Source organism: Salmo salar, chromosome 16 (genome assembly GCF_965601325.2).
Source record: "Salmo salar chromosome 16, fSalSal1, whole genome shotgun sequence".
Classification (NCBI taxonomy): domain Eukaryota; kingdom Metazoa; phylum Chordata; class Actinopteri; order Salmoniformes; family Salmonidae; genus Salmo; species Salmo salar.
In genome coordinates, this window is record NC_138306.1 from 14,740,563 (window position 1) to 14,764,863 (window position 24,301).

Genomic DNA, 24,301 nt, shown 5'->3' on the forward strand with positions numbered 1-24,301 from the left:
AAATTGTAAACTCTGAATTTTCTCATTTTCACATATATTGAGGCTTAGATCCTATTTTAGATCATCTGAGGTTTTGGTGTTATGCCTGCCATTGGTTGAGACACAGCATTCTCTTAAATACAAAGAGGGTGGGTGTCATTTCAATCATAGAAACAAATCATATCAATCAATCGAATGTATTTATGAAGCCCTTTTTACATCAGCAGATGTCACAAAGTGCTAGACAGAAACCCAGCCTAAAATCATAGAATACTTCAGACCACTACAATTTAGCTGGTACACCATTGAAATATAATTTTTAAGTTTCAACAAAGTTATGGATATACTGACAAGATAGATGTCTCTACAACCTAACAATGGGAGTCGTTGTCCACAAAGCGTAATTGTGGGCTGTCTAACTCCTGCCTATCCTTTCTTTGGATTGGTGGATGCATCTCATTATTGTAATCCTTTTTGAATATTCGATGAGGGTTGTTGACGTCAACCGCCTGTATTCAATGGCGAGAAATGCTATGCTACTAGCCTCATGCCATCAATATGCATAGCCATCTCAGTGTTTTTTCTTAAAGTTGCCGGGATTTCACATGTCCTAATTACGTCAGTGCACTTGCAACAATGTAAGCATTACAAAGCCTCTATTCGATCAAATAAACCTCATGGAGCAAATAAGCCATACATTTTGTTGTTGACCAAATTTGACACTCCATACAAAAATGTCTTGCTTGGTGGGCGAAACAACCAAAAAATGGCACCTGCTGGAGGGAGACAGGTTTTCTGTGGAGTTGGGCCTCTCTCTTGCACATTCTCTCTGGTTCCAATTACTACCAGAAAGATGGTTTGCCAGTCCGCCCACCGTCGAATGTCAACTTGAATGCGAATGTCTATTCTGTTATCTATATTTCTATGGAAGATTGACAATTTAATATAAGACAATGGATATTCCCACTCAAGTCAACATTCTCTGATGTGAAGACCAACCATAATCCTGTTAATTGCGGTACAATTTAAAAGATGACATTTCAATTTTATCCAGATTTCTGTTAATTTATCAGCCAACATATGACACCCAGCCGTGATTGATGAGCACACTGTCATAATCGATGGTGGGCACAACACCTCTGATGTAAAATACGGTCTAAGCTACAACATACAATATATGAACATGAAAAAAGTGTTTCGTTTTTTATTTCAATAAATTATGCAAGTTTGACAACCCTGTTTGTAAGCTTTCAAATGATATCAAACTCTACCATTTATCTTTTTCAGTGATGAAGACATGGATGTGTCATGGTCAACTTCGAGCACCTCTATCTCCTGAATGTTTGGTATTTAGGTCCAAAAGGTCACTTTTAGAGCAAACATGTATGGAATGTTTCGTTCAAATAAAAGGGTTGCAGTCAAAAAGTGTTTGAAATCATATGGAACAACCCTAGTCGTTGGCACAGATGTCAAATCAAATCAAACTTTATTTGTCACATGTGCCAAACACAACATGTGTAGACCTTACTGTGAAATGCTTACTTACAAGCCCTTTCCCAACAGTGCAGTTCAAGAAAGAGTTAAGAAAATATTTACCAAATAAGCTAAAGTAAAAAATTATAAAAAGTAACACAATAAAATAACAATAACGAGGCTATATACAGGGGGTACCGGTACTGAGTCAATGTGCGGGGGGGTACAGGTTAGTCGAGGTAATTTGTACATGTAGGTAGGGGTGAAGTGACTATGCATAGATAATAAACAGTGAGTAGCAGCAGGTGGAATAGTAGGGACCAATTGGAGGTTTATTTAGTAGCAATGCAAATATCATGGTACAGCTATATAGACACTCAGTCATCACGTTACTTTTTAATGGTACGTTTACAAACATATATTTTCATAAATACAATTTAAAGTTGTGTCTCATTATGGTAAGTGGTGAAATAAGTATAGCCAGTTACAATTGTAATGGCCTAGCAGATAATAAGAAAAGACGATCAGTATTTACCTGGTTAAAAGAGAAGGAATATAATATCTATTGTTTACAGGAAACCTATTCAACAATTTTAAATGAAGTTTTGTGGAAAAAGAACTGGGGCGGGCGAAATATATTTCTCACATGGGCAAAGAAATTCAAAAAGGGGTGATGGTTTTAATTAACAGTAATTTTGATCCAACTGTGCAAATTGTCCAAACAGATTATCAAGGTAGATGGATTATTTTAAATATGTTATTGGACAATAAACAGATATGGCTTATTAACCTATAACTTTGTAATAATGATGATCCAAGCTTCTTTGAAAATATATATAAGAATTGATCAACTCTACAAGCAACACTAGACTCTATTATTATGGTGGGAGATTTTAATACAGAGTACTGGAAACAATAGAATACTATGAAATATCGGGGACACCAGGCCTGGTTTTCATAGCTGATTTTGAAAAGGCTTTTGATAAAGTACGACTGGAGTTTATATATAAATGCCTAGAAAATTTCAATTTTGGGGAATCTCTTATAAAATGGGTTAAAGTTATGTATAGTAACCCTACGTGTAAAATAGTAAATAATGGCTACATCTCAGAAAGTTTTAAACTGTCTAGAGGTGTAAAACAAGGTTGTCCACTATCGGCATATTTATTTATTATTGCCATCGAAATGTTAGCTGTTAAGATTAGATCAAACAATAATATTAAAGGATTAGAAATCCGTGGCTTAAAAGCTAAGGTGTCATTGTACACCGATGATTAATGTTTTCTTTTAAAACCACAATTAGAGTCTCTCCACGGCCTCAGAGGATCTAGATACTTTTGCCATCCTCTCTGGATTAAAACCAAATTATGATAAGTGTACTATACTGCTCAAAAAATAAAGGGAACACTAAAATAACACATCCTAGATCTGAATGAATGAAAATAATCTTATTAAATACTTTTTTATTTACATAGTTGAATGTGCTGACAACAAAATCACACAAAAATAATCAATGGAAATCCAATTTATCAATCCATGGAGGTCTGGATTTGGAGTCACACTCAAAATTAAAGTGGAAAACCACACTACAGGCTGATCCAACTTTGATGTAATGTCCTTAAAACAAGTCAAAATGAGGCTCAGTAGTGTGTGTGGCCTCCATGTGCCTGTATGACCTCCCTACCACGCCTGGGCATGCTCCTGATGAGGTGGCGGAGGGTCTCCTGAGGGATCTCCTCCCAGACCTGGACTAAAGCATCCGCCAACTCCTGGACAGTCTGTGGTGCAACGTGGCGTTGGTGGAGGGAGCGAGACATGATGTCCCAGATGTGCTCAATTGGATTCAGGTCTGGGGAACGGGCGGGCCAGTCCATAGCATCAATGCCTTCCTCTTGCAGGAACTGCTGACACACTCCAGCCACATGAGGTCTAGCATTATCTTGCATTAGGAGGAACCCAGGGCCAACCGCACCAGCATATGGTCTCACAAGGGGTCTGAGGATCTCATCTCGGTACCTAATGGCAGTCAGGCTACCTCTGGCAAGCACATGGAGGGCTGTGCGGCCCCCCAAAGAAATGCCACCCCACACCATGACTGACCCACCGCCAAACCGGTCATGCTGGAGGATGTTGCAGGCAGCAGAACATTCTCCACGGCGTCTCCAGACTCTGTCACGTCTGTCACGTGCTCAGTGTGAACCTGCTTTCATCTGTGAAGAGCACAGGGCGCCAGTGGCGAATTTGCCAATCTTGGTGTTCTCTGGCAAATGCCAAACGTCCTGCACGGTGTTGGGCTGTAAGCACAACCCCCACCTGTGGACGTCGGGCCCTCATACCACCCTCATGGAGTCTGTTTCTGACCATTTGAGCAGACACATGCACATTTGTGGCCTGCTGGAGGTCATTTTGCAGGGCTCTGGCAGTGCTCCTCCTGCTCCTCCTTGCACAAAGGCGGAGGTAGCGGTCCTGCTGCTGGGTTGTTGCCCTCCTACGGCCTCCTCCACGTCTCCTGATGTACCGGCCTGTCTCCTGGTAGCGCCTCCATGCTCTGGACACTACGCTGACAGACACAGCAAAGCTTCTTGCCACAGCTCGCATTGATGTGCCATCCTGGATGAGCTGCACTACCTGAGCCACTTGTGTGGGTTGTAGACTCCGTCTCATGCTACCACTAGAGTGAAAGCACCGCCAGCATTCAAAAGTGACCAAAACATCAGCCAGGAAGCATAGGAACTGAGAAGTGGTCTGTGGTCCCCACCTGCAGAACCACTCCTTTATTGGGGGTGTCTTGCTAATTCCCTATAATTTCCACCTGTTGTCTATTCCATTTGCACAACAGCATGTGAAATTTATTGTCAATCAGTGTTGCTTCCTAAGTGGACAGTTTGATTTCACAGAAGTGTGATTGACTTGGAGTTACATTGTGTTGTTTAAGTGTTCCCTTTATTTTTTTGAGCAGTGTATATTACGTATTGGATCACAAAAAAAATGCAAATTTTACATTACCATGTAGTTTACAAATTAAATGGTCTTACGGAGATGTGGACATACTCGGTATACAAATCCCAAAAGAAAGAAATAATCTCACTCCAATACATTTTTATAGAAAGTTAGCAAAAATAGATAAGATCTTGCTACCATGGAAAGGAAAATACCTGTCTATTTGTGGAAAAATCACCCTGATTAACTCTTTAGTCATATCACAGTTTACCTATTTGCTTATGGTTTTGCCTACACCTAGTGACCTGCTTTTTAAATTATATGAACAAAAAATATTCAATTTTATTTGAAACGGCAAGCCAGATAAAATTAAAAGGGCCTATTTATATAACGAAAATGAATTCGGAGGGCAGAAATGATTAAATATTAAAGCATTAGACCTCTCACTAAAGGCATCAGTCATACCAAAGTTATACATAAATCCAAACTGGTTTTCTAGTAAATTGGTACGAATGTCTCATCCTATGTTCAAGAAGGGCCTTTTTCCTTTTATTCAGATTACACTTGCCCACTTTCGGTTGTTTGAAAAGGAAATAATCTCCAAAATATCTTTATTTTTTAAACAAGCCTTAGAAAGTTGGTTGCAATTTCAGTTTAATCCACCTGAAAAGACAGAACAAATAATACAACAAATATTGTGGTTAAATTCAAATATAGTACTTTATTTTAAAAAATGTATTTTTCGAAGAAATGTTTAAAAAAGGTATAATTTTAGTGAATGATATTATAAATAGGACTGGTGGAGTGATGTCACACATGCAGCTAACACAGAAATGTCTGCTCTACCCAAAATTACAACCAATAAATTGCAGCATTACCACAAAAATGGAAGAGGCAAGTAGAAGGGGAAAAAAGAAAGGAACTTGTATGTCAGCCCTGTATTAAAGAACATAAATGGTTAAAGAAAAGTGTGATAAATAAAAACATATACCAATTTCATTTAAGGACCAAAAAACTGACAGCTGTGCCATATAAATTGCAAAATAGTTGGGAAGAGATTTTCGATGTACCCATTCCATGGCACATGGTTTATGAATTGATACACAAAACAACACCGGATTCAAAACTTAGAATTTTTCTATTTAAATTACAATACAAAATTCTTGCAACTAATAGAATGTTATATATATGGGGGATACAATCTTCCCAGCTCTGCAGATTCTGCTGTGCGGAGGCAGAGTCATTAGTGTCACGGCTGTTCAAAGTATCGGACCAAAATGCAGCGTGTTCATAGTTCCACATATTTTATTTACCGTGAAACTAAATGCAATACACTAAATACTTGAATACACAAAAACAACAAATCGTGACGCAGAGAGAAAACACACCACTCAAAAATTAATCACCCACAAAAACAGGTGGGACAAACATCAATTTAAATATGACCTCCAATTAGAGACAACGACAACCGGCTCTCTCTAATTGGAGATCATACCAAACAAAACCAACATAGAAATACAAAAATAGAAACTGAACATAGAAATACAAAACATAGACAAACACCGCCTGTCACGCCCTGACCTACACTACCATAGAAAATAACATCTTACTATGGTCAGGACGTGACAATTAGATCATTTATTTTGGTATTGTCCATATGTAGCTCATTTGTGGTCACAGGTCCAGGAATGGCTGAAGAATTGCAACATTTGCCTAGAGCTAACGCTGCAGATAGCAATACTGGGTGATTTGAAAAGCCATAGTCAATCAATCAATAATATAATAATTATTTTAGCAAAAATGTTTATTTGTAATTTACAATCTGTAGAAGCTATGAGAATAGAAAGCTTCAATTGTTTTGTGAAGCATCACAGCACAGTTGAAAAATATATGGCAAATAGAAATCCGAAATGGATGATGTTGAGAGATAGATGGGAGGGGTTGAATGGAGCTGAAGGGTGGGACTAATAACAAGATAAACAATGTAAAACATACGAGGTCTGTTAAATGTATATAGGTTCAGAACTTTTGTGAAATAGCACAGTTGCAAATAGAAATCAAACTGGATGGACATCAGAAATAGAGGAAGGACTAAAAACAAACAAAAAAGAACTATTGTAAAATAGACTGTCTGTAAAATGTGCATAAGATGAATAAATTGAAGGTAAACGCCGAAGTGTTTATTAGTTTACTCCAATTGGGGGATCAGTGGTAGGGTTTGCGGGGAATAATAATAAAGGTATATTCTTTAAAAAAGTATGTATGTCTATATAGGTATGTGTATGCATGCGTGTATGGATATATATATTTACCCAAAAAATATATGGGGGATTGGAAATGATGCAGACAATTACATTGATGGAAGCAATATTCTTTCCGCAATATTAAGCTGATCCACCCCTAAAAAAAAAATGTAAAAAAAAAAAACAAGTAAATGTTTTTTTACAAATAAAAATAAAAGTGAGTAGCAGCAGTGTAAAAAACAAATGGAGGGGCGACTTACGGTCAGATGCCGAGCTGTAACCATACCAGGCGGTGATGCAACCAGTCAGGATGCGCTTGATGGTGCAGCTGTATAACTTTTTGAGGATCTGGGGACCCATGCCGAATCTTTTCAGTCTTCAACGTCTATTCCACGTTGGAAACAACGTTGATTCAACCAGTGTGTGCACAGTGGTTTAGGCCTCATGGGAAATTGTGTGATCAATAATTTGGTGTTTAAGAAGTGAGTAGGCTATTTGTACTGTAATGTGTAGGCCTAAATAATACACTTAAAAATGCTTAAAGCCAAATGGCAGCCCCACCCCTTGATTTGCTGAGGATAGGCATAGAGAAATGTAATGGAGCGTTGGTGCATTGATTCCATGGCATAGACACTTTGAAGTTACATTGTTTGTACAATCACATCGGCCTATACCAGTGTCGATTTTAGCATGTAAATCTTGGTGGGGCAAACTAATAAAAAATGTTTTAGATGCATGCCAGCAAAGCCACTACACAACACAACACAAAATAATACATTAATTGCACTATAACGGTGACAAAAGGTGCCCACAAACTGTTAGGGCCTACATAAAGCTGTCCCAACAGCAGAGTCCCAACACCTTACAACTGCTACACCTGGCTATCAGCGGAGCCTTGTCTCGTAGCAAAACAGTTCATTCAGCCTCATTTACTGCCTTTAAAAAAACACAGCTGATATTTATTTTATTTTTATTTTTTATTTCACCTTTATTTAACCAGGTAGGCAAGTTGAGAACAAGTTCTCATTTACAATTGCAACCTGGCCAAGATAAAGCAAAGCAGTTCGACAACATACAACAACACAGAGTTACACATGGAGTAAAAACAAACATACAGTTAATAATACAGTAGAAAAATAAGTCTATATACAATGTGAGCAAATGAGGTGAGATAAGGGAGGTAAAGGCAAAAAGGCCATGGTGGCAAAGTAAATACAATATAGCAAGTAAAACACTGGAATGGTAGATTTGTAGTAGAAGAAAGTGCAAAGTAGAAATATAAATAATGGGGTGCAAAGGAACAAAATAAATAAATCAATAAATACAGTAGGGGAAGAGGTAGTTGTTTGGGCTAAATTATAGATGGGCTATGTACAGGTGCAGTGATCTGTGAGCTGCTCTGACAGCTGGTGCTAAAAGCTAGTGAGGGAGATAAGTGTTTCCAGTTTCAGAGATTTTTGTAGTTCGTTCCAGTCATTGGCAGCAGAGAACTGGAAGGAGAGATGGCCAAAGGAGGAATTGGCTTTGGGGGTGACCAGAGAGATATACCTGCTGGAGCGCGTGCTACAGGTGGGTGCTGCTATGGTGACCAGTGGGCGGAGATAAGGGGGGGACTTTACCTAGCAGGGTCTTGTAGATGACCTGGAGCCAGTGGGTTTGGCGACGAGTATGTTGCGAAGGCCAGCCAACGAGAGCGTACAGGTCGCAGTGGTGGGCAATATATGGGGCTTTGGTGACAAAACGGATGGCACTGTGATAGACTGCATACAGTTTGTTGAGTAGGGTATTGGAGGCTATTTTGTAAATGACATCGCCGAAGTCGAGGATCGGTAGGATGGTCAGTTTTACGAGGGTATGTTTGGCAGCATGAGTGAAGGATGCTTTGTTGCGAAATAGGAAGCCAATTCTAGATTTAACTTTGGATTGGAGATGTTTGATGTGAGTCTGGAAGGAGAGTTTACAGTCTAACCAGACACCTAGGTATTTGTAGTTGTCCACATATTCTAAGTCAGAACCGTCCAGAGTATTGATGCTGGACAGGTGGGCAAGTGCAGGCAGCGATCGGTTGAAGAGCATGCATTTAGTTTTACTTGTATTTAAGAGCAGTTGGAGGCTACGGAAGGAGAGTTGTATGGCATCGAAGCTCGTCGGGAGGGTTGTTAACACAGTGTCCAAAGAAGGGCCAGAAGTATACAGAATGGTGTCGTCTGCGTAGAGGTGGATCAGAGACTCACCAGCAGCAAGAGCGACATCACTGATGTATACAGAGAAAAGAGTTGGCCGAAGAATTGAACCCTGTGGCACCCCCATCGAGGCTGCCAGAGGTCCGGACAACAGGCCCTCCGTTTTGACACACTGAACTCTATCAGAGAAGTAGTTGGTGAACCAGGCGAGGCAATCATTTGAGAAACCAAGGCTATTGAGTCTGCCGATGAGGATGTGGTGATTGACAGAGTCGAAAGCTTTGGCCAGGTCAATGGATACGGCAGCACAGTATTGTTTCTTATCGATGGCGGTTACGATATCGTTTAGGACCTTGAGCATGGCTGAGGTGCACCCATGACCAGCTCTGAAACCAGATTGCATAGCGGAGAAGGTGCGGTGGGATTCGAAATGGTCTGTTTGTTGACTTGGCTTTCGAAGACCTTAGAAAGGCAGGGTAGGATAGATATAGGTCTGTAGCAGTTTGGGTCAAGAGTGTCCCCTCCTTTGAAGAGGGGGATGACAGCAGCTGCTTTCCAATCTTTGGGAATCTCAGACGACACGAAAGAGAGGTTGAACAGGCTAGTTGCAACAATTTCGGCAGATAATTTTAGAAATAAAGGGTCCAGATTGTCTAGCCCGGCTGATTTTTAGGGGTCCAGATTTTGCAGCTCTTTCAGAACATCAGCTGAATGGATTTGGGAGAAGGAGAAATGTGGAAGGCTTGGGCGAGTAGCTGTGGGGGGTGCAGTGCTGTTGACTGCGGTAGGGGTAGCCAGGTGGTATGGCTGACTTGCTTAAACAAATGTGGTTTCAACTGACAATTGAGATGTAGAAATTATGGCATAAGGAGACGACGAGCGAATAAGAGCAATCCGTAATTTCAATTAAGACATTAATGAGCGAGCTAGGATGGATGTAGTCAATATAACTATTTGTTCAGCACTTTGAAATGTACAGCGACAGAATTCAGAACATACACTTATTATTACTTTCTTAGCTACAGTATACTGTACATATCTCCCTGGCATATTCCATCATTTATGCAGCAGCATACAATACATTTTTGGACTCACCTTGTGCTGTGCTTACACGCGGCGGTCCTTCGTGGGCAAATTTTGTCATTAAACTTTGTCATCAAAGTCTGGCATTCTCTGGATTTATGGTACTTTCAAGACAACTGTGAACTTGAAAAACCCCAAAGTTGAATCATGACGTTAGTTATCTTCAGGTCGATGCTCTAGAAAGAGGCCCGAGTTCCCGACTTGGAATTCCGAGTTGGATGACCGTTCAAAACGTATTTTCTCAGTCTGAGCTCGTTTTTTCCGATTTCCCAGTTGTTTTGAACTCACTGAAGTCTGAGATTTCCCAGTTCTGAGTTTCCAGGTGTTTTGAATGCGGCAGAAGTCATGCTGGATTGACAGCATGGCCAATGTTGAATATGTATCATTTTAAGCTTGGAAAAGAGACTCTTAAACCCAGACTTGGACCACACATCCGCTCCACTGAATAGCAGGCTAGTGATTGCTTTGCTATGCTTGCATGCTAAAATCGGTTTCCTATTGAACATACTTCTTTCCGAAATAAATGTTATAGTTTGATTATATTTTAGTAAAGGAGTAAATAGAAACGTATTTTGACTTGTTGAAACAAAGTTTATGGGTAGATTTTCGGATTCCTTTGTCTGCAAGTTGAACGAGTGGATTACTCAAATCGATGGCGCCAACTAAAGTGACTTTTTTGGGATATAAAGAAGGATTTTTATCTAACAAAACAACATTAAATGTTATAGCTGGGACCCTTTGGATGACAAATCAGAGGAAGATTTTCAAAAAGTAAGTGAATATTTAATCTTTATATGTGAATGTATGAAACCTATGCAAGTGGAAAAATATTTTGATATGGGGCGCCGTCCTCAAACAATCGAATGGCATGTTTTCGCTGTAATAGCTACTGTAAATCAGACAGTGCAGTTAGATGAACACGAATTTAAGCTTTCAGCTGATATAAGACACTTATATGTACCTAAATGTTTAAAATCCATAATATGTATCATTATTTATTTGAATTGTGCGCCCTCCAGTTTCACTGGAAGTTGTCCCGCTAGCCAGACACCGATCCTTAAGGAGTGTTAAAACTAGACGGACCACACATCTACTCCACTGAATAGCAGGCTAGTGATTGCTTCTCAATGCTTGCAGTTAGCCACTGATTCCTTCCAAACCACTCATTGTTGAATTTGCGATTTCCAACTTGTTGTGTAATGTTTATGTCCAATGGCCGATGAGCACCGATACGTTTTATCTATAGAATTCTAGCCCCTTGGGTGTTGACATAGAGTTACAATAGAAGTGGACTTGGATTGGAACCAAGATCCCTCCCAATGTGTTCTCCAATCTCATAAAACATTTTAGAAAAAGGCACAGTGTTGTTATCCTTGCAAGGGGAGGGTGATAGAGTACTGAAAACAGGGCTGCCAATAATTTTTTCAAAATATGTTTTCTGAAAATCAGTATAAATCGGTATAAAACATTTTTTTAGCTAACTAAAATGTTTTATTGGTCACATACACATGGTTAGCAGATGTTATTGCGAGTATAGCTCAGTATTTGTATTATTTTTGTATTCGTTTTTTTTTGCTAATGGCCCATTATAGCCTAAAGCCTATGGTAAAATACAAATTGTTTCAGGCCCATAATTATTGGCACCCTTGATAAAGATGAGCAAAAAATACAACAACAAAAAAATTATATAAATATTGAGCTTTTTGTACACACACATATATATATATATATATATATATATATATATATACATACATTTACATTACATTTAAGTCATTTAGCAGACGCTCTTATCCAGAGCGACTTACAAATTGGTGCATTCACCTTATGATATCCAGTGGAACAACCACTTTACAATAGTGCATCTAAATCTTTTAAGGGGGGGGGGGGGGGGGGTTAGAAGGATTACTTTATCCTATCCTAGGTATTCCTTAAAGAGGTGGGGTTTCAGGTGTCTCCGGAAGGTGGTGATTGACTCCGCTGTCCTGGCGTCGTGAGGGAGCTTGTTCCACCATTGGGGTGTCAGAGCAGCGACAGTTTTGACTGGGCTGAGCGGGAACTGTGCTTCCTCAGAGGTAGGGGGGCCAGCAGGCCAGAGGTATATATATATATATATATATATATATATATATATATTAGACCGCAATCGTTTTATGATGCAATATTGGGATTCACAAGGATTTGTAAGTGCATTAACTTCAAGACAGTAGCCCACTCTTCCTTCAATCGTGGATAACGACCACCACCCTGTGGAATTTTGATAAAACAGTTTATAGTAATTCTCCAACAGACTGGAGTTTGGGGCGTCGCCTTTATGTTACTGGGACCAATCAGAGATCTGGCAGAAACTTTGTAAACAAGTCTTACACGTTGTGTGAAATAGATTTTATTTGATCGTTTCAGTGAGCTGTATCGTTGGGAAACCCGCAGGACTGGAAGACTTCACTAAGGTAATGGAAAATGTGGTTAAATTTTGTAACAAAATATTTTGCTGCTCATCTTTTATGCTGTTGCATTGAGCTCGAGCGCAAGTGAAACGTTGGCAGACATCCGGTGAGATAGCATAGCTACCTTAATAGTTAAACACATCTCAGTTAACAGCCTACACAAATAATTTCCCTAATTTTCAACTGTAGCAACACAAACTTGAGTTTTGATTGGCAATTGTTATTTTTCAATAATAACCAACTAAACTGTCGTGATAATCGCCAGCCCATTATTGCGCAAGTGTCTGCTTCTCGCTACTATGTAACGTAACGGCTGTTAAATGACAGTGGCTGTAGCCTGTAGCTGTCGGCTACAGCTCTGGCACACACATTCATTGAAGCACCTCAGTCACGGCCCAATAGTCTTCCTTTTGTGACAATAGAAAAGTAAACTAACCATTAATCCTGCTCAGTTCAGTTGTAAATGCTTTTCGAAATTGAGAGATCGGGGGTTTGCTCCTGATGTGTTCAGATTGTGTGAACGAGCCAGCGTAGGCTAAATGATGAGTGGATACCAACTGTCTGGAATAGTTAACACATGATAAAATAATGAAAAATTGGGAGCTATAGGCTATTACATAGGTCAGTGGTTTTCAAACCTCTAGGACCCAAAACGATTCAGAATTTCGTTGTAGCCCTGAGCTCACTTGATTCACCTTTTCAAGGGTTTGATGATTAGGTGAACATTTTACAATCCCCTGTGCTAGCTGTGGAATAATTAAAATGCATGGAACGGCTGGGGGTCCCCAGAGCGGAGGTTTGAAAACCCCTACCATAAGCTACTCCCTCTAGGTCAGGGATCGTAAACTTTGATGGGGTTGGGGGACACCAAAAAAATCTGAAATCATCATGAAGTGCGTCAGTTGCTCACATCTGTGTACCCACATCATATTAGAGCCAGAATACAGTGAGGCGTGTCTGAGATTCAAGATATTGATTTATGGTTGACCCTGAGCTTCCAAGAACGACTGTCCTTTTCAGAACCCATCGTTTCGCCCAGGAAGTGCCAAATGGAGGTTGGGTATATAGATGGTGTCATGGAGAATACATGTTTCTATATTACAATCAATCACCAAAATAATTCCCATTAGAATGCATTTCTAATACTTGTTCAAGAGCACACACTAACGAATTCCCTTTATTCCCCTATGCATTTTCTCATCAGGTGCAAATGGTCTTATTGACAATAATTGTTTTTATTTGTTTATAAATAAATCACACTTTGCAGTGTGATGCAGTGACTTGATAACAGAAATAGTATTATCTGGAATATTTTGTGAATTTTCAAGAAGGAAATGACACATTTTCTCACTTTCATAAGTCACTGTCCTTCACATATCAAACAGCTTTAGTAGAAACAGATTGACGTCACCATATCCTGTCATATCTCAAATACAAAGCGATCACCGCAGTGAAATGGAAATAAGTAAACAAACATTATATGGTCTTGTTTTGTACATGTTGAACTTGTGACAACTTGAAATGATACATTATAGCCTAAAGCCTATGGTAAAATACAAATTGTTTCATTTATTGACAGCAATAAGACAGACTGCTTTTTGACAGAGAAGATTGTGAAGTGAAAATGTTTTTGTTTGTGTGGCAGTCATCACAGTTGTTCTAAGGAGTGGCTCATGTTTTTTTCTCTGTCTTCTGGTAAATGCTATCGATGCGTATATGGTAGTGTTGAGAATTCCCCTATACAGTGCCTTCAGAAAGTATTCACACCCCTTGACTTTTTCCAAATTTTGTGTTACAGCCTGAATTTAAAACGGATTAAATTGAGATTGTGTCACTGGCCTACACACAATACCCCATATTGTCAAAGTGGAATAATGTTTTAAGAAATGTTTACAAATTAAATGAAAAATTAAAAGCTGAAATGTCTTGAGTCAATAAGTATTCAACCCCTTTGTTATGGCAAGCCAAAATAAATTCAGGAGTAAAACAAGTCACATAATAAATTGCATGGACTCACTCTGTGTGCAACAGTAGTGTTTAACATGATTTTTGAATGACTACCTCATCTTTGTACCCCACACATACAAATAATTGTAAGGTCCCTCAGTGAATTTCAAACACAGATTCAACCACAAAGACCAGGGAGGTTTTCCAATGCCTCGCAAAAGGGCACCTATTGGTAGATGGGTAAAAAAAGCAGACATTGAATATCCCTTTGAGCATGGGGAAGTTATGAATTACACGTTGGATGGTGTATCAATACACCCAGTCACTAGAAAGATACAGGCGTTCTTCCAAACTCATTGGATAATGATAATGTTGCGTTGATGAGATAGTAGCTGGGAGCTTGCAATGTCATACTTGTGTGATTTTGTTTGCGGTGGAACGCGTGAGAATTACATGTACTTTCAACCTGTTGGAGAACCCTGATTTAGAGTTTTGGCTGTGATAGGAGAAAACTGAGGATAGATCAACATTGTAGTTACTCCATAACACTAACCTAAAGGACAGAGTGAAAAGAAGGAAGCCTGTACATGATAAAAAAATATTCCAAAACATGCATCCTGTTTGCAACAAGGAACTAAAGTAAAGCTGCAAAAAAAGTGGCAAAGAAAATAACTTTATGTCCTGAATACGTTATGTTTGGGGCAATCCAACACAACACATCAAATATGGAGAGTACCACTCTTCATATTTCCAAGAATGGTGGTGGCTGCATCATGTTATGGGTACATATGCTTGTCATCAGCAATCACTAGGGAGTAAAAAAAACAACAACCTGCAATAGAGCTAAGCATAGGCAAAATCCTAGAGGAAAACCTGGTTCAGTCTGCATTCCAACAGGCACTGGAAGTCAAATTCACCTTTTAGCAGGACAATAACCTAAAACACAAGGCCAAATATACACTGGAGTTGCTTACCAAGTGGCCTAGTTACAGTTTTGACTTAAATTGGCTTGAAAATCTATGACAAGACTTGAAAATTGCTGTCTAGCTAAGATCAACAACCAACTTGGCAGAGCTTGGATAATTTTTTTAAAGAGTAATGTTTAAATATTGTACAATCCAGGTGTGCAAAGCTCTTAGAGACTTACCTAGAAGGAATCACAGCTGTAATCGCTACCAAAGGTGATTTTAACATGTATTGACTCATGGGGTAAAATACTTATGTAATCAAGATACTTTTGGTCATGTAGTGTATGTGGACACCTGCTCGTCGAACATCTAATTCCAAAATCATGGGGATTAATTCGGAGTTGGTCCCCCCTTTGATGCTATAAAAGCCTCAACTCTTCTGGGAAGGCTTTCCACTAGATGTTGGAACATTGCTTCCATTCAGCCACAAGAGGATTAGTGAGGTCGGGCACTGATGTTGGGCAATTAGACCTGGCTCGCAGTCGGCATTCCAATTCATCCCAAAGGTGTTCGATGGGGTGGAGGTCAGGGCTCTGTGCAGGCCAGTCAAGTTCATCCATACCGATCTCGACAAACCATTTCTGTATGGACCTCGCATTGTACACGGGGGCATTGTCATGCTGAAACAGGAAAGGGCCTTCCCCAAACTGTTGCCACAAAGTTGGAAGCGCAGAATCGCCTAGAATGTCATTGTATGCTGTAGCAGTACGATTTTCATTCTCTAGAATTAAGGGGCCTAGCCCGAACCAAGAAAAACAGCCCCAGACCATTATCCCTCCTTCACAAAACTTTGCAGTTGGCACTATGCATTGGGGTGTACCCACATCATATTAGAGCCAGAACACAGTGAGACATGTCTGAGATTCCTCAGTCGTGGCCAAAAGTTTTGAGAATGACACAAATATTAATTTTCACAAAGTTTGCTGCTTCAGTGTCTTTAGATATTTTTGTCAGATGTTACTATGGAATACTGAAGTATAATTACAAACATTTCATAAGTGTCAAAGGCTTTTATTGACAATTACATGAAGTTGATGGAAAGAGTCAATATTTGCAGTGTTGACCCTTTTTCAAGACCTCTGCAATCCACCCTGGCATGCTGTCAATTAACTTCTGGGCCACATCCTGACTGATGGCAGCCCATTCTTGCATAATCAATGCTTGGAGTTTGTAAGAATTTGTGGGTTTTTGGTTTGTCCACCCGCCTCTTGAGGAGTGACCACAAGTTCTCAATGGGATTAAGGTCTGGGGAGTTTCCAGGCCATGGACCCAAAATATCGATGTTTTGTTCCCCGAGCCACTTAGTTATCACTTTTGCCTTATGGCAAGGTGCTTCATCATGCTGGAAAAGGCATTGTTCGTCACCAAACTGTTCTTGGATGGTTGGGAGAAGTTGCTCTTGGAGGATGTGTTGGTACCATTCTTTATTCATGGCTGTGCTCTTAGGCAAAAATTGTGAGTGAGCCCACTCCCTTGGCTGAGAAGCAAACCCACACATGAATGGTCTCAGGATGCTTTACTGTTGGCATGACGCAGGACTGATGGTAGTGCTCACCTTGTCTTCTCCGGACAAGCTTTTTTACGGATGCCCCAAACAATTGGAAATGGGATTCATCAGAGAAAATAACTTTACCCCAGTCCTCAGCAGTCCAATCCCTGTACCTTTTGCAGAATATCAGTCTGTCCCTGATGTTTTTCCTGGAGAGAAGTGGCTTCTTTGCTGCCCTTCTTGACAACAGGCCATCCTCCAAAAGTCTTCGCCTCACCGTGTGTGCAGATGCACTCACACCTACCTGCTGTCATTCCTGAGCAAGCTCTGTACTGGTGGTGCCCCGATCCCGCAGCTGAATCAACTTTAGGAGACGGTCCTGCCGCTTGCTGGATTTTCTTGGGCGCCCTGAAGCCTTCTTCACAACAATTGAACCGCTCTCCTTGAAGTTCTTGATGATCTGATAAATGGTTGATTTAGGTGCAATCTTACTGGCAGCAATATCCTTGCCTGTGAAGCCCTTTTTGTGCAAAGCAGTGATGACGGCACGTGTTTCCTTGCAGGTAACGATGGTTGACAGAGGAAGAACAATGATTCTAAGCACCACCCTCCTTTTGAACCTTCCACTCTGTTATTCGAACTCAATCAGCATGACAGAGTGATCTCCAGCCTTGTCCTCGTCAACACTCACACCTGTGTTAACGAGAGAATCACTGACATGATGTCAGCAGGTCCTTTTGTGTCAGGGCAGAAATGCAGTGGAATTGTTTTTGGGGGACTCAGTTCATTTGCATGGCAAACAGAGACTTTGCAATTAATTGCAATTCATCTGATCACTGTTCATAACATTCTGGAGAAAATGCAAATTGCCATCATACAAACTGCGGAAGCAGACTTTGTGAAAATTAATATTTGTGTCATTCTCAAAACCTTTGGCCATGACTGTAGATGTTGATTTATGGTTGACCTTGCGCTTGCAAGAACGACTGTCCTTTTCAGAACCCATTGTTTTGCCCAGGAATTGCCAGATAGAGGTTAGGTATATTCAGTTGAAGTCGGAAATTTACATACACTTAGGTTGGAGTCATTAAAACTAGTTTTTCAACCACTTCACAAATTTCTTGTTAACCTCTCTGGGTTAGGTGGGACGCTTGCGTCCCACCTACTCAACAGCCAGTGTAATCCCGTGGCGCGATATTCAAATACCTCAAAAATGCAAAAACTTCAATTTTTCAAACATATGACCATTTTAAAGACAAGACTCTCGTTAATCTAACCACACTGTCCGATTTCAAAAAGGCTTTACAAATAAAGTAAAACATTAGATTATGCCAGCAGAGTACCCAGCCAGAAATAATCAGACACCTATTTTTCAAGCTAGCATATAATGTCACATAAACCACAGCTAAATGCAGCACTAACCTTTGATGATCTTCATCAGATGACAACCCTAGGACATTATGTTATACAATACATGCATGTTTTGTTCAATCAAGTTCATATTTATATCAAAAAACAGCTTTTTACATTAGCATGTGACTAGCATGTGACTAGCATTCCCACCGAACACTGCCGGTGAATTTACTAAATTACTCACGATAAACGTTCACAAAAAACATAATAATTATTTTAAGAATTATAGATACAGAACTCCTCTATGCACTCGCTATGTCTGATTTTAAAATAGCTTTTCGGTGAAAGCACATTTTGCAATATTCTCAGTAGATAGCCCGGCATCACAGGGCTAGCTATGTAGACACCCAGCAAGTTTAGCACTCACCAAAGTCAGATTTACTATAAGAAAAATGTTATTACCTTTGCTGTTCTTCGTCAGAATGCACTCCCAGGACTTCTACTTCAATAACAAAATGTTGGTTTGGTCCCAAATAATCCATTGTTATATCCAAATAGCGGCGTTTTGTTCGTACGTTCAAGACACTATCCGAAAGGCTAAATAAGGGTGACGAGCACGGCGCATTTCGTGACAAAAAAAATTCAAAATATTCCATTACCGTACTTCGAAGCATGTCAACCGCTGTTTAAAATCAATTTTTATGCCATTTTTCTCGTAAAAAAGCGATAGTATTCCGACCGGGAAAGCGTGTATACGTACAAAGAGAGAAAATAAAAACATCTCGTGCATGAGCCTGAGTCTCGGAGTACTCTGACCGGCCACTATCCAAACGCGATAATGTGTTTCAGCCTGGGGCTGCCTCGATATCATTCAGCTTTTTCCCGGGCTCTGAGAGCCTATGGGAGCCGTAGGAAGTGTCAAGTTACAGCAAAGATCCTCAGTCTTCAATAAACAGAGACAAGAAGAACAAGATCTTGTCAGAGAGGGCACTTCCTGTAAGGAATCTTCTCAGGTTTTTGCCTGCCATATGAGTTCTGTTATACTCACAGACACCATTCAAACAGTTTTAGAAACTTTAGGGTGTTTTCTATCCAAAGCCAATCATTATATGCATATTCTAGTTACTGGGCAGGAGTAGTAACCAGATTAAATCGGGTACGTTTTTTATCCGGCCGTGTCAATACTGCCGCCTAGCCCTAACAGGTTAACAAACTATAGTTTTGGCAAGTCAGTTAGGACATCTACTTTGTGCATGGCACAAGTAATTTTTCCACCAATTGTTTACCGAAAGATCATTTCACTTATAATTCACTGTATCACAATTCCAGTGGGTCAGAAGTTTACGTACACTATGTTGACTGTGCCTTTAAACAGCTTGGAAAATTCCAGAAAATGATGTCATGGCTTTAGAAGCTTCTGATAGGCTAATTGACATAATTTGAGTCAATTGGAGGTGTACCTGTGGATGTATTTCAAGGCCTACCTTCAAACTCAGTGCCTTTTTGCTTGACATCATGGGAAAATCAAAAGAAATCAGCCAAGACCTCAGAAAACGAATTGTAGACCTCCACAAGTCTGGTTCATCCTTGGGAGCAATTTCCAAATGCCTGAAGGTACCACGTTCATCTGTACAAACAATAGTATGCAAGTATAAACACCATGGGACCACGCAGCCATCATACAGCTCAGGAAGGAGACGCGTTCTGTCTCCTGGAGATGAACGTACTTTGGTGCGAAAAGTGCAAATCAATCCCAGAACAACAGCAAAGGACCTTGTGAAGATGCTGGAGGAAACAGGTACAAAAGTATCTATATCCACAGTAAAAGGAGTCCTATATCGACGTAACCTGAAAGGCTGCTCAGCAAGGAAGCCACTGCTCCAAAACCTCCATAAAAAAGCCAGACTACGGTGTGCAACTGCATATGGGAACAAAGATTGTACTTTTTGGAGAAATGTTCTCTGGTCTGATGAAAAAAGATGTAACTTTTTGGCCATAATGACCATCGTTATGTTTGGAGGAAAAAGGGGGAGGCTTGCAAGCCAAAGAACACCATCCCAACCGTGAAGCATGGGGGTGGCAGCATCATTTTGTGGGGGTGCTTTGCTGCAGGAGGGACTGGTGCACTTCACAAAATAGATGGCATCATGAGGGAGGAAAATTATGTGGATATGTTGAAGCAATATCCTCGAGACATCAGTCAGGAAGTTTGGTTGCAAATGGGCCTTCCAAATGGACAATGACCTCAAGCATACTTCCAAAGTTGTGGCAAAATGGCTTAAGGACAACAAAGTCAAGGTATTGGAGTGGCCATCACAAAGCACTGACCTCAATCCTATAGAAAATTTGTGGGCCGAACTGAAAGTGTGTGCGAGCAAGGAGGCCTACAAACCTGACTCAGTTACACCAGCTCTGTCAGGAGGAATGGGCCAAAATTCACCCAACTTATTGTGGGAAGCTTGTGGAAGGCTACCTAAAACGTTTGACCCAAGTTAAACAATTTGAAGGCATTGCTACCAAAAAACTAATTGTATGTAAACTTCTGACCCACTGAGAATGTGATGAAAGAAATAAAAGCTGAAATAAATAATTCTCTCTACTATTGTTCTGACATTTCACATTCTTAAAATAAAGTGGTGATCCTAACTGACCTAAAACAGGGAATTTTTACTAGGATTAAATGTCAGGAATTGTGAAAAACTGAGTTTAAATGTATTTGGCTAAGGTGTATGTAAACTTCCGACTTCAACTGTAGATGGTGTCATGGAGAATACATGTTTCTATATTACAATCAATCACCAAAATAATTTCCATTAGAACGCATTGGTAGTATTTGTTCAAGAGCACACACTAACGAATTCCCCTTTTCACCCCATGCATTTTCTAATTTGCACACTGAAAGGTGCAAATGGTCTTATTGACAAGAATTGTTTTTATTTGTTTATGAATAAATCACACCTTGCAGGGTGATGCAGCGACTTGAAAACAGAAATAGTATTATCTGGAATATTTAGTGAATTTTCAAGAAGGAAATGACATATTTTCTCACTTTCATAAGTCACTGTCCTTCACATATCAAACAGCTTTAGTAGAAACAGATTGACGTCACCATTTCCTGTCGTATCTCAAATACAAAGAGATCATCGCAGTGAAATGGAAATAAGTAAACAAACAGTACATGGTCTTGTGACAACTTGAAATGATATATTATAGCCTAAAGCCTATGGTAAAATACAAATGGTTTCATTTATTGACAGCAATAAGAGACAGCTTTTTGACAGAGTAGATTGTGAAGTGATCAGTGAAGTGAAAATGTTTGTGTGGCAGTCATCACAGCTGTTCTAAGGAGTGGCTCATGTTTTTTTCTCTGTCTTCTGGTAAATGCTATCGATGCGTATATGGTAGTGTTGAGAATTCCCCTATACAGTGCCTTCAGAAAGTATTCACACCCCTTGACTTTTTCCACATTTTGTGTTACAGCTTGAATTGAAAATTGATTCAATTGAGATTTTGTGTCACTGGCCTACACACAATACCCCATATTGTCAAAGTGGAAATGTTTTTTGAAATGTTTACAAATTTAATACAAAATGAATAGGGGGATAATGCCAATGTTGCATTGATTGGATAGTAGCTGGGAGCTTGCAGTGTCATACTTGTGTGATTTGTTTATGACAATTTGCAGTGGAACATGTGAAAAGAAATGTGGCAAAGAAATGAACTTCATGTCCTGAATACATTATGTTTGGGGTAAATCCAACACAACACATACAATATGAAGAGTACCACTCTTCATATTTCCAAGTATGGTGGTGGCTGCATCATGTTATGGGTACTTGTCATCAGCAATAACTAAAACGTAAAAAAAAAAAATGCAATAGAGGTAAGCATAGGCAAAATCCTAGAGGGAAACCTGGTTCAGTCTGCATTCCAACAGACACTGGGAGTCAAATTCACCTTTCAGCAGGACAATAACCTAAAACACAAGGCCAAATATACACTGGAGTCGCTTACCAAGTGGCCTAGTTACAGTTTTGACTTAAATTGGCTTGAAAATCTATGACAAGACTTGAAAATTGCTGTCTAGTTAAGATCAACAACCAACTTGGCAGAGCTTGGATAATTTTATTAAAGAGTAATGTTTAAATATTGTACAATCCAGGTGTGCAAAGCTCTTAGAGACTTACGTAGAAAGACTCACAGCTGTAACCGCTACCAAAGGTGATTTTAACATGTATTGACTCATGGGGTAAAATACTTATGTAATCAAGATACTTTTGGTCATGTAGTGTATGTGGACACCTGCTCGTCGAACATCTAATTCCAAAATCATGGGGATTAATTCGGAGTTGGTCCCCCCTTTGCTGCTATAAAAGCCTCAACTCTTCTGGGAAGGCTTTCCACTAGATGTTGAAACATTGATGCAGGAACTTGCTTCCATTCAGCCACAAGAGCATTAGTGAGGTTGGGCGATTAGGCCGGGCACTGATGTTGGGCGATTAGGCCGGGCACTGATGTTGGGCGATTAGGCCTGGCTCGCAGTCGGCATTCCATTTCATCCCAAATGTGTCCGATGGGGTTGTCAGGGCTCTGTGCAGGTCAAGTTCTTCCACACCGATCTCGACAAACCATTTCTGTATGGGACCTCGCTTTGTGCGTGGCGGCATTGTCATGCTGAGACAGGAAAGGGCCTTCCCCCAACTGTTGCCACAAAGTTGGAAGCACAGAATTGTTTAGAATGTCATTGTATGCTGTAGAGGTACAATTTCCCTTCACTACAATTAAGCGGCCTAGCCCGAACCAAGAAAAACAGCCCCAGACCATTATCCCTCCTTCACAAAACTTTACAGTTGGCACTATGCATTGGGGCAGGTAGCGTTCTCCTGGCATCTACCAAACCCAGATTCATCCATCGGACTGCCAGATGGTGAAGTGTGATTCATCACTCCAGAGAACGTGTTTCCACTGCTCCAGTCCAATTGCGGCGAACTTTATACCACTCCAGCCGACGCTTGGCATTGCGTATGGTGATATTAGGCTTGTGTGCGACGGCTCGGCCATGAAAACCCATTTCATGAAGCTCCCGACGAACAGTTATTGTGCGGACGTTGCTTCCAGAGGTAGTTTGGAACTCTGTAGTGAGTGTTGCAACCGAGGACAGACTATTTGTATGTGCTTCAGCACTTGGCGATCTCGTTCTGTGAGTTTGTGTGGCCTACCACGTCGCGCCTGAGCCGTTGTTGCTCCTTCACAATTACAGCACTTACAGTTGACCGGGGCAGCTCTAGCAGGGCAGAAATTTGACTAACTGACTTGTTGGAAAGGTGGCATACTATGACGGTGCCACGTTGAAAGTCACTGAGCTCTTCAGTAAGGCCATTCTACTGCCAATGTTTGTCTATGGAGATCGCATGGCTGTGTGCTCGATTGTATACACTTGTCAGCCACGGGTGTGGCTGAAATAGATGAATCCACTAATTTGAAGGGGTGTCCACATACTTTTGTTTACAGTATATATTAGCATTCTAGTTTTTATTAATCTTCTACAAATGATACAATTCTTCTTCCACTTTGACATGAGTATTTTGTGTAAATCATTGACAAAAAATGACAATTAAATCCATTTTTAATCCCACCCTGTAACACAACAAAATGTGGAAAAAGCCAAGGGGTGTGAATACTTTCAAAAGCCACTGTATATCTATGTGGTGTAAGCCCAGCCAATTCCCCTGACATTCTCTAGAGATAGTCGTTGGTGATTCTGTAAAACTCATAGACATCCTCTGCTGAGTTTTTGTTTTAATGTAACAGTAGCCTTGATTATTTTGTTTAGTTAGGAGATATCGCAACCAATGCCTTCATCTACCTTCTGAAGCAGTGCTAAAACACAGTCCAGGTGGGATTTAATTCAATATGTATTATTAGATGATGTGTTCCCTGTTGTACTTAATCAGTAGAAATTGGATAACAGCCTCTCCATTGATTTTTATATGCTCAAATGGTCATGGTCAAATTGTCCTTCAGTTGTTAGCGTGTTAACTTTTATTTTTTTCCTGACCACATGACTTGACATAGAGCAGCGGTAATCCGTCTGATAATTAGCAGGCTGTGTTGCGAATGTCCATGTAAACTTGCAAGATCAGGCGGCTTGCGAGGCTAGACCTGACCAGGAAAATCTCCCATATGGGCAATTTCA

At 40.2% G+C, this 24,301-nt stretch overlaps 1 non-coding gene across 1 annotated transcript in view; it reads left to right on the forward strand.

Annotated features, from left to right (window-relative positions):
* Positions 1-12,230: 12,230 nt before the first annotated feature.
* LOC123727792 (uncharacterized) overlaps positions 12,231-24,301 on the forward strand; it is a 148,803-nt gene continuing 136,732 nt past the window's right edge. Inside the window, exon 1 of the transcript XR_006759677.2 lies at positions 12,231-12,351. This is a non-coding gene — a transcript (uncharacterized LOC123727792). The remainder of the gene's footprint in view (positions 12,352-24,301) is intronic.